General features: G+C 40.7%; 1 long non-coding RNA gene across 1 annotated transcript; it reads right to left on the bottom strand.

Annotated features, from left to right (window-relative positions):
* Nucleotides 1-543: 543 nt before the first annotated feature.
* LOC138241875 (uncharacterized) lies at nt 544-1545 on the bottom strand. Its single transcript, XR_011191150.1, has 3 exons — nt 1332-1545; nt 1159-1224; nt 544-1054 (listed from the first exon to the last, which is right to left on the bottom strand). It is a non-coding gene; the product is annotated as an uncharacterized lncRNA (long non-coding RNA).
* Between the last annotated feature and the right edge of the window lie 12234 nt (nt 1546-13779).

Raw genomic sequence — 13779 nt, forward strand, 5'->3', positions numbered from 1 at the left:
TTGAGCCAGTATTGGCTTTAGTATCCCCCCCTTCTCCCCTCAATTCAATTCAATTCAAGGTGTTTTATTTGCATGACAGATGGGTACAAGCAGTGTTGGGTACTGTATGTATATTGTAATGCTTACGGCAGACAGGCACTGTGTAGGAGCCGACGCACCAGAGCAGCGCCTGCAATTTTTATATTTATAACTTAGTTTTTAAAATTAGTCAAGCAATACGAAGCATCTCCTTTTACTTAGTGCCTGAGCATACTGCAACGCGTGTGAAGCCCATAAACGATATTAATTTTGGAACTTAAACATACAGTATATGGCTGGTCTCGGTACTTTAAAGAAAACATACACACCAGTATTCCATTTCTCCCTAAACATTTTAAGCATCGAAGTCTTTAACTAACGCGATACCGGAGTCAACAAGCATACTTTTAGAATTTGATTAAAAGGGAATATAATATGGAATCGCGTATCTCCAGAATTTAAAGACCAGACAAATGCAAACTCGTTTTCAATAAAAGTATTTTATTCATTCAGCAGTTTGTGAGAGGGACATCCAGCAGGGAGAGACACACACACCGGTTTTCATTGACAACGCAGCAAGGGTTGAGAATCTCCGATGCGCCATCGTACTAATGGTTTCCCGGAGATTGCAAGGCAAGGCACTTTTGCCTCTGGACCCATCGAAATTTACAGACGTGGTCCACCCCCAGTAAATTTCAAAAGTCACAAGATCTCGAAACACGAGGGCGGCGTAGCCGGCGGGGACAGCATCAACAGATTCCTGCGCGGTGGTGAACTGAGAGGCCGGGATGGAGTGTCCTGAGGCGGTGTGTGCTCTGCGGGGGGCAGAGCTTCCGCCAGGCATTGCAGCCTGCGCGGCGGGGAGAGGCACTTTTCGGGAGACAGCTGCTCAACTGTTTGACTGCTGGAACTCTAGCCTCCCAATCCTCCCCAGTAATGCATCTTAATGCTCCCGCTGCTGCCGAAATGTCTCCATACAGGTGCTGCTTCTACAGGTTGGCACCCTGGCCAGTGGCCGAGAGCAGAGACCCACGGCCTGTGGCAAAATAACATAATTCATGTAAGAAATAAAGTCACACAGTAGTATTCATCAGTCACGGAACAGAAGTCAAAATAAACTTTTCTTTTTTTCCGTCTTACCGCTTTCTTTTTTACTGTCCTTGTGGTAGATCGTTTCGCCCGTGCGGTGTTTTCTTGAAGAACAGGCTACGAAGAAATAATTATAATTGAATTTAAAATTCAAAACGGCAATAATACCTTGTAATATGCGCTGTAATCGCATATTTCAGATGAAGTCTGCTGTATTTGCTTACCCTTCGCTCTTTGGAAGCTGGGGCAGCAGAAGCACCCCGTCTCTTCCCGTAAAACGCCTTGGTCTCCATACTGTACTATGGTCGCTGTAGTGCAGGTTCGCAGTTTTTTTTTGTGATGGGAGCTCACCCAATCCCTTGGTGTCTTTTATGCGTCACACATACTGTATTTCAGCGCCATATATTTCATGGATATTATGGAATATAATGGATGGATATCTTAGTTATCTTTCTAGTTCACAGGTTTGCATGCATAATTTAATTTTGAAAGCCACTGAGACATCAGGTACTACTGTTGTATTTATGAAAAAGAAACAAAACAAAAAACATACTAACAACTGAGCCATCCTACTCCTTAGTTAATACATTTTATTATTTATAAACAGTTAACATTGTTAGCAAAATATTTTGAATTATATTTAACCCTATTTTTTCTTTAGTTTTGTATTTAACTTATTATATGATAGTCAGACTTAATGTATATTTGAACAATGAAAATATATTTTTACAAGATTTTACATTAAGCACTTAAAATTAATATGGTTAATAATAGTAAACTGTAACATGCTGTAACAAGATCGGTTAAACTGCGAAGAAAATGCTTTCAGAGAAAATGTTTAAACCAAACCTGTTCCCACACACCCCGCCCCCACTACCATTAGAATATACACAAACATTTTAGCGTTTCATTCTGAGCAGAAGACCCTCACACCTGAAGAGTGCTGGCTGTGACGAATTAAACCGGTTTTACAGGTTTCAATCACAGACCATGTGACATGGGACTCAGTAAACTACAGTAACACCGTATTTGATAACGCTTTAAAAACGCTATAAAATAATGTGACTTGGCACAGAACAAGTTTACAGCACAGTACAAAGATAAATGCTGACCATGACTTTAGAAGCATAAATTGCCTTACACTCAATTTAAACACAAGCTGTCTTTAGCCCTCTAAGTTGGTTCATAAAGAAATGTAGAGATCTAGGCTCAGAACACACAGCTTCATTAGCGAATACATATGCAGGACAACTAGAGAAGACGTTTTACAGAGGATGGATTTTTAGAAACATCCCATCAGACATCCCATCATATACACAACGGGAAATCTAGAAAATAATATTACGTAACCAAAATCCGCAATATGGAAACAGAACCTGTGTAATTGTTGATAGATGATGTACTCGTAACATTTTTTCAAGACGAACTACAACATTTAAAAAATGACTTGTATGTACTTGATATCTCTAATCAATCCACGGGTCCCAGCACAAAACGAAAGTAAAACGCATACCGTTTCGCGCTTCTTATTAGTTGCTCAAAAGTAATTTGACCGTATGAAATGCATAATATAAACCTAGAAACATATACGTGAGCAGTACTTAAGCACTGTAGTATCGGTGTTAAGACATACCTCTCAAATACTGTAAATCAAGTTAAAAATATCTCAAGACCGATTCTGGTCGTAATGAAACCATGCAAGGGAGTTTTTATGTCCGTTGCAGTTATTTTGCAACATGAATATAATTATATCGTTATTAATTTCTTGAGATACGCGATTCTATATTATATTCCCTTTTAATCAAATTCTAAAAGTATGCTTGTTGACTCCGGTATCACGTTAGTTAAAGACTTCGAAGCTTACGATGTTTAGGGAGAAATGGAATCCCGGTGTGTATTTTTTTCTTTAAAGTACCGAGACCAGCCATATACTGTATGTTTATGTTAAGATTTCCCTTCAGTGGTAAAATTAGATATGAATATTCAATACTTAAACGGGCACAGTTAAGACATTAAATATACATATACATACTGTATACAGTACAGTTTGCATACGGTAATATGTTTATGTTACGCGATTAAAAAATAAATAAATAAAAATGAAAAGTCCAGCACCAGCTGGATTCGAACACACAACCTGTAAGTTGGTAGTCACACACCTAGACCAGTAGGCTACAAGACAGCTCGCATGAACAGGCAGGCAAAACAGCCCTACACAGCCCTGTCGCAGCACACGGATGTAATCATACCGTTATTAAATTCTTGAGATGAGCGATTCCATATTATATTCCCTTTTAATCAAATTCTAAAAGTATGCTTGTTGACTCCGGTATCACGTTAAAGACTTCGAAGCTTACAATGTTTAGGGAGAAATGGAATACTGGTGTGTATTTTTTTCTTTAAAGTACCAAGACCAGCTATATACTGTATGTTTATGTTCCAAAATTAATATCGTTTATGGCCTTCACACGCGTTACAGTATGCTCCTATTCTTTTTATGCTCAGCTACTAAGATTTCCCTTCAGTGGTAAAATTCAATATCTACAATGGGCACAGTAAAGACGTTTACAGTAAGTCTTTCTACGACAGACCAACGGACCACGAGTGCCCCTGTCGGTCAACCAATCACGCACCGCGGTATCGCGTGTCATCATACCTGCGGTATCTGTACCGCGGAGTCTGTACCGCGCACTTTGAATGGCTGCATCTGTATATAGTGTCTTTCTTGACTGTTTATTGACAATCATTTATCCAGAACTTAATTGACTAAGGTAAACCAAGGTAAACTCTACAATTGCTTTGATCACTGAATCTGGACCACCTACAGTACTGTACATCTCCAGACCCTTTGCTTTGAAGCTAGAGATGTTCATACTAGCCAGCTGTTACCCTGGCATTGTTATGTTGTAGCTTATAGACACTTCCATAATTGCCAACAGCTGCAACTTATAATAATAATAATAAACTTTATTTTATATAGCGCCTTTAAAGGTGGCTTCTCAAAGCGCTTTACAGGATGACAATAACAATAAATAAGAAGACTACAACAATAAATAAGAAGAATAAACAAGATAAGACACAATTACAATTACAACAATACAACAATAACAATAGAGGAGACCGTGGAAGGTGATACTAAGAAGAGCAGAGGGGTGAAGAATGGAACCAGTTAAGTAAAGGCTTTTCTGAAGAAGAAGGTTTTGAGTCTGGATTTGAAGGAGCTTAGAGAAGGTGACTCTCTGATATCCTTGGGCAAAGAGTTCCAGAGCTTGGAGGCAGGGCAGGAGAAGGCCCTGTCGCCCATACAATGTAGACGGGCTTGGGGGACAGTAAGGAGGGCAGAATTTGAAGAATGAAGGTTGTGAGGTGGGAGGTAGGGTTATAATAGTTCAGACAGGTATTGAGGTGCCAAGCCATGTAGAGCCTTATTGGTGAGCATGAGGATTTTAAAGTCTACGCGGAATTTGACCGGAAGCCAGTGCAAGGACTCCAGGATACGAGTAATGTGTACACTTGCACTAGACCTGGTCAGGATTCTGGCTGCTGAATTTTGGACATACTGCAGTTTGTTCAGAGTAGATTTAGATACCCCAGCGAGTAGAGCATTGCAGTAGTCAATTCGAGAGAATACAAATATGTTGATCAGCTTTTCAGCTACAGTTAATGATAGCATAGGGCGTAGTCTTGCGATATTTCTAAGGTGAAAAAAAGATGTTTTGACAGTATGCTGTACATGTGGGTCGAATATTAAGCCAGAATCTAATATAACCCCAAGGTTTTTCAATTTTGATTGACGATCAAGTACAGAGCCATCTACAGATAGGGTTACAGGACTGGCTTTACGAAGTTAATGGGGGGTACCAATAAGCATGACTTCAGTCTTGTCACAGTTAAGATGAAGGCAGTTTTGAGTCATCCAAATTTTTATGTCAGACATGCAATTAGATAGAATAGAGACAGCCACATCAGTGTCAGGTTTGGTATAGATGTATATTTGAGTATCGTCAGCGTAAAAATGAAAGCTGAGGCCATGTGATCTTAAAAGCTGACCAAGTGGGAACTTGTAAATGCTGAAGAGCAAGGGGCCCAGTATTGGGCCCTGGGGGACACCAGCCTTGACAAGACCAATTTCAGACCTGTACCCATTGAGAGAGACAAAGTGACAGCAATCAGTGAGGTAAGATTTAAACCATTTGAGGGCAGTGTCAGAAACTCTAAACACAGTCTCAAGACGAGAAAGTAAGATGTTATGGTCAACAGTGTCAAAGGCAGCACTGAGATCAAGAAGGATGAGTATGGAAAGCTATAATAGCTATAATCAGAAGCTATTAGGAGATCGTTGGCGACTTTGTCCAGGACAGTTTCTGTGGTGTGAAGTTGACGGAAGCCAGATTGGAGAGGTTCGAAAAGGTTGTTTGTCGTGAGGTGGTTATGTAACTAAAGTGTGACAGCACGTTCTAGAATTTTAGAGAGAAAGAGTAAGTTGGAGATGGGGCGAAAGTTGTTAAGATTGTCGAGAGCCATGTTAGGCTTCTTTGACACGGGGGTAATGGCAGCAGTTTTGAGGACCGTTGGTACAATGCCAGTGCTCAAGGATTCATGTATAATATTGAGGACAATGGGACAGAGAGAAGAGAAACAGGACTGGAATAAAGTGGTGAGAATGGGATCTAAAATAGATGTGGTGGGTTTCATGCGCGTAACTAGTTTGTTTAGGGATGCTGAGTCAAGAAGAGAGAAGCTGGAGAGACGGGAACCAGAGAAGTTGGATGAGGAGGGAGGAGGTATGGAAATGATATCCGTAGTGGAGAGAATGTGATGCCGGATGTTGTCAATCTTAGAACTAAAGAAATCTAAGAATGTGTTGCAAAGTTGTGATGAGGCAGGTAATGTGGTAGTGCAGTTTGGCTTGAGCAGTCTGTTGATGGTGGAGAAAAGATGTCTGGGGTTGTTTTGATGATTTTCAATGATGTGAGAGAAGTAGGTGGATCTAGCAGACTCTATAGTAACCTTATAATCAGATAAGTTATCTCTCCAGGCCTGATAATGTACATTTAGGCCGGAAAGACGCCACCTACGCTCAAGTTTGCGAGAGGCTGCCTTCATGAATCGCAGATGGTCATTGTACCAGGGGGCAGGGCGAGAGAAGGAGATGGTTCGAGTTTTTAAAGGAGCAAAGGTGTCGAGGGTAGATAAAAGAGCATTGTCAAGTAACTGTATTTTGTCATCTAGAGGGTCAGAGGAAGAGAAACAGGATAAGGAGGACAGAACAGAATTTGCAAACCTTGGGTGATCAATTGATCGCCAGTTGTGGAAATTTACATAGCGTGGGGAGGTGGTGTTAGAAACAGGTAATTCCAGATTGAAGAGAATGGTTAAGTGGTCAGAGAGGCCTAGATCAAGGGGAGAGCAGTGGGAGACAAAGGAGTCATATGCAATAAAAATATCTAAAACTTATAGAAACAAGGTTTTTATACTAAAACCTACTAGTGTCACGATTATAGCTCCCCCTCCTTAAGGGCGCTCCAGCCCTTTCACTTTAGACTTTATTCTGTGCACCTGCTCCCTATTCCCAGCCCACCTTAAAAGCCAGGCGCTGACGCTCATCCGGGCTCTGCATCTGATTTCCGTATCGTGCGAGTCCGAGACCTGGAAGCGCCTGGGCCCGTTAAGGTTTTAATCTCTGTTCCCGTTCCTGTTCCCTGTCCGCCGGTTTCAACCCGACCTCTGGTTTTAATTCCTGGTTTTGATGGATCTCCTGGTTTTGGACTTACCCATTTGTTTGGATTCTCTCTAAGGATTACTCTTTTGGATTGTTCGCCTCGGCCACACCTCCCCCGTGCACCAGCGCACCTTGGACATGCCCCCCTGTCTTCAGCCCCGTATTCCTGCATGACGTTTCCCCAGTGTTTCCCCACTTCTTCGTATTGTGTCGTCCGCATAGGGTCCGGAAAGAACTGTTCGTTACAACTAGGTGGTTTGGATATGGAAATGGCCTTCCTACTGTTGTCTTTACATAAGGTCTCATCCCAGATTTCTGGCTTGCTGTCCAGAGCAAGACAAGAGAAATCCTGATGAAAATGGGGGTCCTCAATGACTCAGTCAGGAAAGACACTTGCTCAATATACAGCTGGAGCCCAATAGTCCAAACATCACCAGGCTACACCAGTCTTGATGAGATAATGAAATTCTCCATGGTAGCAGTGCATGTAATCTTGCAGTACTGGCAGTAAGAGCCACTTCACTCCTCGCTCACCTGTTGGAGCTCTGATACTCACAAGCTGAAAGCAAACAAGGCTCTACAGCGGGGAGTTTCAGAGTTAAGAGGCTCTTTACATAATACTCATCTTTGGGTGCCAGTGGTGAGATCAGCACCTTTTCAGTTGCTGGACCCATATTTAGGCGTGTAAAAAAAAACATGATTCCCTCAAATTCAAAAACAGCAGCTGCCAAAACAAAATCACATAGAGTAAATGGAAAAGTGTAAAGCAGGTAGAAATTAATCACAGTGGAACATGACTGAAAACATCCACTATTCCTATAATGAGCATGACTCTGTTAAAAAGCAACTGAAGCAAAATAAGCATGGATTTCTGCTCTCTCTTAAACCAGAATCTTACTCCTGTCATGGAAACTAACATTCAGTTATTAGAATGCCTTTACACTTAGATTGATGACGAACAGAAAGTAACCATTAGAGCAGATTCAGATAGCAGATTCAGATTAAAATACTTTCAATTTACCAGAGCGAGAAACGTCAGCTTTCGTTCACCTCTACATACAGAAAATGCCGACCTGTTCTTTTTAAATCTGGTTACACAACACAGATATTTCTTCGAAGAAACTGCAGTGTGCCAACATCTCAACAGGTGTTTACGTTTTCTAAAAATAGAGTTTGCGTTCTAAACTTGAAACCCGGCCTGTGACTTTGTTGCTCTCTCGCTGTGTTGTTGAGCGTGCGTCGCGGACAAATTTCTCTGCGCTTCCTCTCCTGCTGTCCTGGGGAAGCGTCTTTGTCACGAACGCCGACGTTCTTCAAATATTACTCACTGAAAGTGACGTCAATCACATACAAAGGTGACAACACTTGCAAATACTTGGAGAGCGAAAGAAAACGTGCCAAGCCTCATTCGTGTGAACCTAATGTGTGTGGAGTTTAATGGGTCTGACCTTTCAGCACAGTTAAGCGGTCTTTCACTAGAATTATCCTGACCTGATGGAAATTGCCTATGACTCACACTGCAGATAAAATGGACATCATAGTGGATTGTCTCTACTATGCCAGTGTTCCATTGAATGACACATCTCTTATTGTCAGTCCTTGCATATAGATTTTGACACTTCTATTTTTTGTGACTTCTGGCTTTTACAGAGCAACCATTTTGGTTTAGCATGGTGGTATTTGCAAAATGCCAAGCAAGACTGAAGCAGACCTATGAATGCAACATTAAATCTGTTTTAATGAACACATCTGCGTTTACAGCCTTGCCTTTGTAGCAGCAGCTTGTCACTTTCACTAGAGCTTTGAGGTTTTGAAGGTGGTCTTGTGCGGTTCCAACAGATCCATGTACAGCATCTGTGTTTGATCTTTCCCTCTATACATAAAGCTTAAGCTATTTCAAACAATTATAATTGAGTACAGCAAAACATACACCTCAAATATATAATGTCTAACTAGGCACTATATAAATGTGTATTGGCACTTGGGAGTACTGTATGACGGATTACTAACTCTGGTGTAAAAGTAGGTGAAAACATGTTTCATTACCATCACTAATAAACAGTGCCACCTAGTGGCACATCACAGTTAGTCCTCCACCCTACAGTAGGAAATAGATACTTTATTGATCCTGAGGGAAATTGCAGTGCAACAGCAGCTTAACACAGACAACACAGCCACAGTGTAACAAATTATATAATAATAGTACAATACATACAATACAATACAAGAGTTACTCACAGTCCGGACACATAAAGAACAGACTAGAACAGAACAGTACACAGAAAAATCGTATCCCACATATGAATATAAATATAGATGTAAATATAGATATAGATATAAATATAGATGTAAATGTATTGCACAGGTCCCTGGCATATATTGCACAAAAAACGGTTGTAAACGGGAAAAGAAAGAGAAAGAGAACAGATGTAGCAGTAGATGTGTAGATGTGTTCAGTCCAGAAACAGGTCACTGTCAATGTTGCCTCTAAAATATATAAGAAATATATATATATAAGATATATAAATACAAGAAAAGAAACCATACAACCCCAGAGATTATGAAGCCGTCAAATTTTACATATCAGAAACAGTTATAACACAGATACATCAATAGCATTACACACAAACTCTAGGGTTTGCCTTCAGGAGATCTCACTGTTATCATTCCAAGGAAGAATGCCTGCAGAGAGAATCTTCACTTAAGAACGCAGTCAACCCCTCTCTGACCACAGCACAGTCCATCAATCACTCAAGTGTCCATAAATATGAAAGTGAAGAACTCTTGTCTGCCTTGTCTGACTTAATTTTCTACCAAGCAGAGGCAGGCAGCTTGAGAAGGGAGCACTGGTAGGTTAACTCTTTTCTCTGTATGAGACATTGTGGGGAAGAGCTACATTCACATCCTTCCTTCTTTACCCCCCTCTCACTGCACTGCTGTGTCTTATGTACTCTGCCCTCTTCTTGCTCCTGACCAAACCAGCACCTCTATTTGTCATCCAAATCATTTAATAGCACTGCTAGATGCTAAAAGAGTTTCCAGGCATTTGTCCTCACTGTAGATCAATGGACGTCTCTCCTTGACTTGATGAAGATGTAGAAAAGTCTTCTCTCCACAGCCTTTGGCGTTAGCTGTAAATCTGAAATGTTGAAGTCAAAGCTCAGGCTGCAACATCTTCTTTGTGGTTCATTACAACAAAGAAACAGCTATGATTTCTTGGCTCTATTAATGGATCGTTTAAAATAATGGAAAATGTACTATATTGGTAATCAAACTAGGTCACGATCTGATTGGCTTACAATCAAAAGGTACAAGGAAAGAGGAAGAAAAAAATGATCCATTTCACATCTAACTTATTGTTGAAGTCTGATTATATCAATCCTTCAGATAACGTTTACTAGTAACACAAAACAGGGGACACCTTGCCATGTGCTTGTAGGTACACCTGTGAGATTGTTGTGGTTCTGTGTGGTTTCTCAAGATGCTCAGCACTCCATCTCATCTCTCTGGAAATTACTGGTTGTGTCAGTGTTATTATGCTGTTATGAATATGAATATCTTTTCCGTTATTTACTGTAGTATGGTTTTCAAAAGGAGACCGCAGCAGAGTTCCCAATCATCAGAATGTATCTATTTGAGATTTGTTATCAAAATCAACTTATAAGTAACCTAGGAATCTTTTCACTGTACTTGTATGTTGAAGTTACTTTATTAGCATTTCATGTTTATATTGTTACAGCTTTAGGTAACTGATAACTGTTTCTTGGATTTTACATAAAGTTTATGACACTTGGCACTTCTAGCTTCAAAGCCCAGAGGATGTTTCCTGAGGTCTGGGGAATCCCTAGAGCAGAAACAATTGTAAAGTTCACCTTAGTATACCTAGGTAAGCTGCAGGTCAATGATTTTTAAGGAGCAGTACAGAAACACACAATATAAGATCACATTAAGACCACAGAGGAGAGGAATAAACAAGAAGCAGGCAACAAGGAGAGAGGAGTCCGGAGGAGTTAGGACCTGAAGCTTGCGCCAGGCAAGAGCCCATTATCATTATCATCCAAACCTAACTGGAAGAAAGTATTTGAACCTTGTTAGAGAAAGCATGCTATTCTGTGTTTTTAGGGAACTTGGGTTTTCTGTGTAGAAGAAAGCGCAGTTGAAAATGTCTTTCCTTCTTAGGGTACATTTTTAATAATAATAATTGCTTACACTTATATAGCGCTTTTCTGGACACTCCACTCAATGCGCTTTACAGGTAACAGGGACTCCCATCCACCACAACCAATGTGCAGCATCCACCTGGATGATGCAACGGCAGCCAAAGTGCGCCACTTTCAGAATACATCATCACACAGATCAGCTATCAGTGGGGAGAAGAGCAGAGTAATGAAGCCAATTCATAGATGGGGATTATATGGAGGCCATGATTGGTAAAGGACCAATGGGAAATTTGGCCAGGTTACACCCCTACTCTTTTTGATAAACGCCCTGGGATTTTTAATGACCACAGAGAGTCAGGACCTCAGTTTTACATCTCATCCGAAGGATGGCACCTGTTTACAGTATAGTGTCCCCATCACTATACTGGAGCATTAGGATCCACATGGACCACAGGTTAGAAAGGTTACAGAGTAAGGGAGAACTAAAAACAAAGGACTAAATAATTAAGTGCTTCCAACTGAAAGTCAGAAGTATCAGAAACAAATCAAATGTGATAGAAACCGCCACATGAGCAGGCAATTATGATGTCACTGGAATCACAGAAAAATGGCTAAACAATGAAAAAGGAAAACAACAGAGATGAAAAACTGCTGAATTTACACACTGAACTCTAACCGTCACACTTACTTTAGCACAGATGCCCCCCCCCCAACTAAACTCCCTAATGGGGAATGTTTACACTAAACTCCTGATAAGAAAGGAATGTTTTAAGTGCTTTCTGAGTCCTTGTTTCTTGAGAAAGTTACCTCGAAGACAGGAGGGGGAGGGTGTAGGGAAAAGCATATATAAGCTGTGTAGAGCCATATCCCCTTTGAACTACCATAGATACTATAACTGTTATGGTCCTTATATAGGTATCTATCCTGGTTCCTTGTATGCATACAATAAAGCTTGGCTTGACAAACTGGACACTCCAGGGGTCAGCAACTTTTCAGAAGGTTTACAGACTCGTATGCCATAGTTAATTTTTTTAACATCAATAATTAGTTTGATTAATAATTTGACAATAACACTATACTATTATACTAATAATACCTGAAATTAATAAATACATATGCACGTCTTTAGTGTGAACCTTGGCCTTGCTTTCCCTTGCTAGGTTCCACAATCTCAGGCTGGTAGCTTGACACTTTAAGCAGCATGCAAGCTTCTGAGTGTTTGATTGTTAACTGACTATAGGAGGGACAAAGTTCTGAGTTTGTGTGTGAAAATACTTGTTTGTGTTAATCCAAATGCTGAAATCAGTGAAAATGCCACTTTCTCGCCACAATCAACATTCACTGGTAAGGACTTCCAATCGGGCATGATAGAGAAACTAAGATTGTTTCAGTAGCCTCAAGTGTGTTTTGCATATCCTGGAACTTTGATATGCAAAGTTCAAAGTTGAGTGTCATAACTCTGGGCACTGTAATTCGATTAGCTGCATTCCACAGTCCTCAACATCCATCTGCTGAAACACTAAAAAATTAATGTCACTGGTATCAAAGCTGTCTACTTTCATCAGAAAAGAAAACATTGGGCCAAAACACTGGAAACCCTGAAAACGGAATATTCTGATGCCAGTTTTCGCATGTACACTCAAAACTCAGCAACATGGATTGTGCAACCTTTTGAAACGTGAAAGTTCTTTATAATGTTGGAAATAGTGGAAAGCTGAGGTGTCAATGTCCCAAAGAAAAAACCCATAACAGTTTGATTTTCATCCTGCAGATGGAGGAGTTCATTCATATGCGTGGTGATGGGCCTACAAACATTAGTTTTGCAACCCATTTTCAGCATGCAGTTCAGGGTAGTTTTGCCCCTTTCCTGATAAAATTATTGTGATTGGACCAAAACAGTCCACAAGGCATCCCGAAACCTTCCAATGGCTTAGCCAGTCAACATTGCAGCGAAGCAGAATGTCCTTGTATTCACTGTCCATCTCATGGAGCAGTGTGTCAAGGCAGATCGGCCAACAGGAAAATTCACTATTTTCACCACTGCTGTCATCCCATTATTAAGCTCATAATCTCAAAGCTTGGCACAAAGATTTCCGTGATGAATAACAGAATGATGATTTACCATGGCGTGGCCAATGTGATCCACAATTATCTTTACAAATCCGTTTTCTTTCCGGCCATGGGCACTGTCAGTCGTCACAGAAAATATTTTCTTGATGTCAATTCCTCTTTCCGCAAAATGATTAATAAATGTCTTCACTCTTCTCGATTTCCATCTGAGTCATGGTATCTCGCAAGAATTGCTAATCATGGTATGTTGTTTATTTCCAAGCAACCATCAATGCAAGACTTAATACTTTTACATCTTTTCATGCCAATGTCTCTTGTTTGTAAACATTTCCAGCCATTTCTTTTATGCGTCTCTCCACCAATCAAGATAAAGTAAGTCCTTAATTCTGAAACGCATAAGCGAGGTGGGATAGCCCTTTGCCGAGGACGGCGAATTAAGCAGGGAAGAGTATAATGCATATGGCCAACATTAGAGGTTGTGCGAGCCGGCTTACCAGCGCGGTGACGTCACTGACCTTCCCTGTGAATAGCAGGGACTGCAGCCGTCGGGCTGACGGGAGATTTCCCTTTAGCTCAGCTGGCTGGGTCCCTGTTGAGTGATGCCGGAGGCCCGGGTCTGAGTTAGATGTTTGCTCTTTTGTCCAAAATGTCGAACTTTACAATTCAGTGAGAAAAATGTTATCAGCGACAATGATTGTGAGCTTTCCTGTGAAAACAATA

This window comes from Lepisosteus oculatus, chromosome 11 (genome assembly GCF_040954835.1).
Source record: "Lepisosteus oculatus isolate fLepOcu1 chromosome 11, fLepOcu1.hap2, whole genome shotgun sequence".
NCBI classification, from domain to species: Eukaryota; Metazoa; Chordata; class Actinopteri; order Semionotiformes; family Lepisosteidae; genus Lepisosteus; species Lepisosteus oculatus.